Source organism: Citrus clementina, unplaced genomic scaffold (genome assembly GCF_000493195.1).
Source record: "Citrus clementina cultivar Clemenules unplaced genomic scaffold, Citrus_clementina_v1.0 scaffold_1, whole genome shotgun sequence".
Taxonomy (NCBI): domain Eukaryota; kingdom Viridiplantae; phylum Streptophyta; class Magnoliopsida; order Sapindales; family Rutaceae; genus Citrus; species Citrus x clementina.
The window spans coordinates 13,642,077-13,648,901 of record NW_006263303.1 but is presented as its reverse complement, the minus strand read 5'-3'; the positions used below and the strand labels follow the sequence as shown (position 1 = coordinate 13,648,901).

Here is a 6,825-nt window from a genome sequence, read left to right as displayed (position 1 = left end):
CAAGTCTTTTACTAATCTTTCCTTCACAAGATACAAAAGAAGCTGAGAAATTGTCACCCTCTCGAATAATTCCAACAACAACCCACAAGGTTTTATATACAACACGAAATAGCTTCTAGAAACACCTCCAGAAGCCAGCTCAACATTACTAGGTTTGTTAGCAACAAACCTAGAAATTTCCCGCGCCTTTCAACAGCTTTTCCAGCCATTTAAACCAGCTCTTGGACACGTGTTGCAATCACCTTAGAAATGCTATCTTTATGTGTCGTTTTAAGTAAATACTGCACGTGTTGAATCATGTGCTCAACTTATTCACACAGCTGGCATAGCAACTTTGTCATACAGCTTCCTTACTCGAGATAACCAACACATCATCTGTTGCCAAGTTGAACAACCGACATGTCAAACATGGTCACAACCTCAGATTTACGGTTTATCTCTCAACATTCTTCACCTTAAACCCAAATTCGTTACTCCTTATCTTTTCTTTTCACTGAACTCGTGCAGCTTAGGTCTTGCAGATTCCAGCTGAGTTTATACAGAACTCAAACTTGGCACTTGGTAAAGATTTGGTTAGCATGTTTGCTAGATTATCATCAGTGTGAATCTTCATCAGTTTAACCATATTTATTTATACTTCTAGCCCGATAAAATGGAGCTTAATGTCAATGTGTTTGGTCTTCTCATGATGTATATGATTTCTACTTAAACATATAGCACTCTAACTATCACAATGGACTGTAACTTGTTTATGTTCAAACCCCAAATTAGTCACCATTCCTCTAAGCTAAATTGCTTCTTTTATTGCATCTTCTGTTATAGTGTACCCGGCTTCAGTTGTTGACAGAGCAACAACACTTTGTAGAGAAGCTTTCTAGTTTATAGTGCAACCATTTAGTTTGAACAGATACCCAGTCAATGACCTCCTCTTGTCCAGGTCTCTATCATAATCATAATCTACAAAGCCTTCTACATTGACTTCCCTTCATTTATCAGCTCTATATGGTAACTCATAGTTCATGGTCCCATTAAGATACCTTAGGATCCATACCACAAACTTCCAATGCTCTTTCCCTGGATCAGCCATAAACCTGCTTACAACACTTACTGCATAGGACAGGTCAGGCCTATTTAGAACCATTGCATACATCAGACACCCTACTGCATTTGAATATGGGATTGAGCTCATTTTAGCTCTTTCAGCATCTGTTTTAGGGCATTGTTGAGAAGACAACCTGAAATGAGCTGGTAGTGGAGTTTGGATTGGCTTTGATCTTCCTATTTCAAACCTTTCAAGTACTTTCTTGATGTACTTCTGCTGTAACAATACCAAAGCACTATTCTTTTTGTTTGTGATTAATTCAACACCAAGGATCTTCCTTGCTTCTCCAAGATCCTTCATCTCAAATTAACCCCTCAGTTGCTGCGTCAGAGTATCTATTTGATCCATATATTTGTAGGCTATTAACATGTCATCAACATATAATAACAAATAGATCTTACTGTCGTCTTCTACATCCTTATGATATACACAACAATCAAATGGACACCTTTGAAAATTATTCTCAGTCATGAACCTATCAAACCTCAAGTACCATTGTCTTGGGGATTATTTGAGTTCATATAAGGATTTTTTGAGGTGGCATACATAGTCAGGTTTTTTCAGGATTCACATACCCCTCTAGTTGCCTCATTATAATCATCTCATCCAACTCACTAATAACTCTATGAAATGAGAGTTATTACAGCAATTCTAGACTTAAATCAAGATCACTTAGAGAGTAAATGATGTGCTTTTATTACATTTTTGTTACGTTTTCCATAAACATTCATTTTAGTAAAGTCTTAATAAGTTTTGCTTGATTTAAAGTAATTCGTGCTCAAAACATGTGCATAATTGTAGGTTTTCAGAAGCTTATAATTCACGAAAAGGATGCTGATGCAGTAGGCTAGCAAAAAGGAAAAAGAATATGGCCACAAAAGAAGTGAAACAAAATATGGAGTAATGCAGTGCTGTAGTCGTTGCTGGAGCACCCATTGTTGTAGCAATCCTTGAACAACGACAGAGAAAACTTAGCGCGAGATATCTATAAAATTATGATCTGCAGTTTCCTAATCTGACTCATGCGCGCCCTAAGCTCTTGTTTACCTTAGTTTTCAGTTATAAAAAAAGGGCGCGCATCACATAAAACGGCAGCAAGGAATTAACATTGGAAAAATCGAGAGAAAAAAAAAAGAAAACAATCAGAATTCAAGGGAACCAAGTCTGCATCAGTAAAGAATCCAGCAGCGTTATTTGGATTCAACTATCATAATTCTCTACTTGTTCTTTTCTTTACTCTTTGATTGAACTGATGTATTTCGTGACCAATATTTTGCTGTTTGTTTTTCTTTTTCAAAGTATAAACTAAAATTACTTGTAATTGAGTGACAAACAATATAAATGGGTTTTTGACTGTTCTTATGGGTTGCTATAAAATTGTTGTAGCATTTTACTCTAATAGCTATTATTATAATTTTTATTTCGGTTGACCACCCATTTAATGGTTCAAGTTAAGATAGAGCCGCAAAAGAGCATGTCTTAGTGGATAATATTAGAGTAATACTTGATCTTAATTTAAGTTTCCTGGATTAAGTCTATCTTGAATCCGATAAGGGCTTTACTTGAAGTTAAGATTTGTGAAGAACTAGACATAGACATTCACCGTGTAGGGTAGAGAGAGTAGTTGTTCATAATGTCATACCTTCAGTAGAATAACTACTGGTCATTGTTAGGATACTTAAGGGTATGAGAAATCCAACACGCGATAGCTGAGGATGCAAAACAATTCTACTCAGTGCTGTAGGAATTGCTGTAGCAACTAGTGTTAATCTGATGAAAAGCAGTCAACCCATGAAGAGAGTTTGATCATTCAACTACTTCATTCTCATTTGATTCTTTTATGCGATTTATTTAATCTATTTTATTCCCTTACGGTTAATTGTTTTATTTCCTTACAATTGTTAATTTCAGTATTAATCAACTTTAAATTTGTTCATCTTGAAATATAGATAGATTGCACTATTGTGATTGTTGTAGCATTTCTAGTAACATCAATCCCTATAGAGACGATCTTGAATACTAATCACTTTATTACTTGTTGTGTACACTTGCACATTGGCATCAATAGCAATTGAGTAAAAATTAACTAATAAGTTTTTGGCGCCATTGCCGGGAATTGATTGTTTATTTTTTAAGTGTGAAGTAAATCTTGATAGTGCCAACTTGATCTAATTTGTTCTATTTATTGACATATCAGCACTTGCATGTGCAAAGACAGATCTGTTGCATTCTAATTTGATCCTGAGATTGAAAGGAGTGTAAAGAGACTACGAAGGAAACAAAAAAATTCAAAAACTGTTTCAGACATGGATAATTTGCACGATGTGGGAAACTTGGACCCTTATGAGCCACTACAACTTGTCAACATTCAAGAGAGGCAGAATGAGCATGTTAATCAGAGACAGCTAGGCAATAACAATATCATTTACATGGCAGATGACAGAGACAGAGCTATCAGAAATTATGCTGTGTTAACTCCTCAAGTTGTACATCCTGAAATAGTCAGACCTGAAGTGGAAGCCGCAAACTTTGAACTGAAGCTAGTGATGTTTCAAATGTTGCAAACAGTGGGTCAATTCAATATACTACCAACTGAAGATCCTCACCTCCATCTTAAGTTATTCTTAGAAGTGAGTGATGCTTTTAAAATTGCTGGAGCAACACAAGATACTTTAAGATTAAGGCTTTTTCCTTATTTCTTAAGAGATCGAGCAAGAACATGGTTGAACTCATTACCATCTGATTCCATCACAACATGGAATGAATTGGCTGATAAATTCTTAATGAAATATTTTCCACTAACCAAGAATGCAAAATTGCGGAATGAGGTCACTTCCTTTCATCAACTTGAAGATGACAGTTTGTATGAGGCCTGGGAGAGATTTAAAGAACTGCTCAGAAGATGTCCTCATCATGGCATTCCTTGTTGCGTACAGTTGGAAACCTTCTACAATAGGTTAAATCCAATTACAAGATTGATGGTTGATGCTTTAACAAATGGAGCTTTGTTATCTAAATATTACACTGAAGCTTATGAAATTTTGGAGAGAATTGCCAACAATAATTATCAGTGGCCATCAACTAGACAGCCAGCAACAAGAGGAGCAGCGGGGGTACATAATATTGATGCAATTATAGCATTATCAGCACAAGTAACAACATTGACTAACATTGGGAAAGCCATGACTTCTGCTCCAGCAGTAGTAAAGCAAGTTGCTAAACTGTCTTGTATGTATTGTGGTGAAGAACATGAATTTGATAACTGTCCTGGAAATCCAACATTAGTAAATTATGTGGGTAATTTCAACCGACAGTCTCAAAGCAACACGTACTCAAATACTTACAACCCTGGATGGAAGCAACACCCAAATTTCTCATGAAGTAATCAGAATCAAAATGTTCCAACATTGAGAGGACAAAACAGAAATATTCAACCACCTGGTTTTCATCAGCAGAATCAAGGGAAAAAATACACCAGTCATAATCCTCATTTCATTAGAAATACTGATTAAGGAATACATTGCGAAGAATGAAGTAATTGTGCAAAGTCAAGCTGTATCTCTAAGAAACCTAGAAAACCAAATTGGTCAGCTTGCCATAGCAATGAGTAGCAGATCTCAGGGAAGTTTGCCCAGCAACACAGAAAATCCAAGAAGAGAAGGAAAGGAACATTGCAAAGTAATCAACTTAAGATCGGAAAAGAATATTGATATCCTTGTTGAAGTGAGTAAAAAAATGTTAGAATTTAAATCCTCACAAGAACCACTTCAAGATGAGAGCATGTTATAGCAACCCAGCCATCAAGATACTGGTGTTAGTGGTTCCGCTGCAGCAACTATGGAAGGAAATCAACCAATAAATGCTGAAGAAGAAGTTGCAACACCAATGGCAACAACTTATAATAAACTAAATGAGCAGAGATTGGTACCTCCTGAAGCTACCCAGTAATTTAGGCATCCACCTCCTTTCCCATAGAGATTCCAGAAGCAAAAACAAGACAAGCAGTTTAGCAAATTCCTAGAAGTGCTGAAGCAATTACACATCAACATACTTTTTGTGGAAGCATTGGAGCAAATGCCTAATTATGTGAAATTTCTAAAAGATATCTTGGCAAGAAAGAGAAGGTTGGGAGAATTTGAAACAGTTGCTTTAACACATGAAAGCAGTCACATGCTCCAAAGTAAAATTCCTCAAAAATTGAAAGATCCAGAAAGCTTCACAATATCATGTTCCATTGGAACTAGGTACAATGGCAGAGCACTATGTAATTTGGGAGGCAGTATTAATCTGATGCCATTATCTGTATTTAAGTAGTTGGGAGTAGGAGAATACAAGCCAACAACAGTCACTCTGAAATTAGCTGATAGATCTCATGCATATCCTGAGGGAAAAATTGAAGATGTACTGCTGAAGGTTGACAAATTCATCTTTCCAGTGGACTTCATTGTATTAGACTTTGAGGCTGATAAAGAGGTACCCATTATACTTGGAAGACCTTTCCTAGCAATCCGGAAGACTATGATAAATGTACAAAAAGGAGAGCTAACAATGAGGGTGAATGACCAACAAGTCACATTCAATGTATTAGAGGCTATGAAGAACCCTGATGAGGCAGAAGATTACAATTTCCTAAGTGTTATGGATTTTGTTGTAGCAGACAGAATCGACAAATACTACAATAATGAGATCATTAAAGTTGCCACATTTGAGAGCTTCGAAAAAGAAGATGTTGCAGCAAACCAGATAGATTGGATGGAAGGAAAGCAATCTAACAGACATAACAGATTTGTTGAACATCTAAATCTTTCAGACATGGAAGTAAAGAAAACTTTACCTTCTATTGAATCACCTTCTATTTTTTAATTAAAATTGTTACCCTCACATTTGAAATATGCTTATCTTGGTCAAAACAACATACTACTTGTAATTATTTCATCTACTTTGGATGCAGGTCAAGAACAGAGCCTGGTAGATGTGCTTGGGAAATACAGAAAAATAATTGGATGGACTATGGCAGACATTAAAGGGATCAGCCCATCCATATGCATGCATAAAATTCTGTTAGAAGACTGTTACAGCAATTCAGTGGAGAAACAGTGAAGGCTAAACCCCATTATGAAGGAAGTTGTGAAGAAAAAAATCATCAAATGGTTGGATGCTAGAATCATATACCCGATATCTAACAGTTCATGGGTAAGCCCAGTTCAATGTGTTCTAAAGAAGGGAGGAATAACAGTGATGGAAAATGAGAAGAATGAACTTATTCCCACAAGAACAGTGACTGGATAAAGGGTATGTATGGATTACAGGAAGCTCAACAAAGCCACTCGGAAGGATCACTTCCTATTTTTATTCATAGATCAGATGTTGGACGGACTTGCTGGAAAACAATACTATTGTTTCCTACATTGGTATTCAGGCTACAACCAAATTGCTAGAGCTCTAGAGGATCAGGAAAAGACTACATTTACCTATCTTTATGGAACTTTTTCCTTCAGAAGGATGCCTTTTGGTTTATGCAATGCTCCAGCAACTTTTTAGAAATGTATGATGTCTAATTTTTCAGATGTGGTGGAACAAACATTGAAAGTCTTTATGGATGATTTCTCAGTCTTTTGAGAAACATATATTGACTGTTTACACAACTTGGAAGAAGTTCTTAAAAGATGTGAGATGAGTAACTTAGTACTTAATTGGAAAAAATGCCACTTCGTGGTGCAAGA

The 6,825-nt window shown here is 36.2% G+C and overlaps 1 non-coding gene across 1 annotated transcript; it reads right to left on the bottom strand.

Moving 5' to 3' along the window:
- Positions 1-3,915: 3,915 nt before the first annotated feature.
- Positions 3,916-4,022, bottom strand: LOC112096028. Its single transcript, XR_002904186.1, has one exon. It is a non-coding gene; the product is annotated as a small nucleolar RNA R71 (small nucleolar RNA).
- Positions 4,023-6,825: the final 2,803 nt, after the last annotated feature.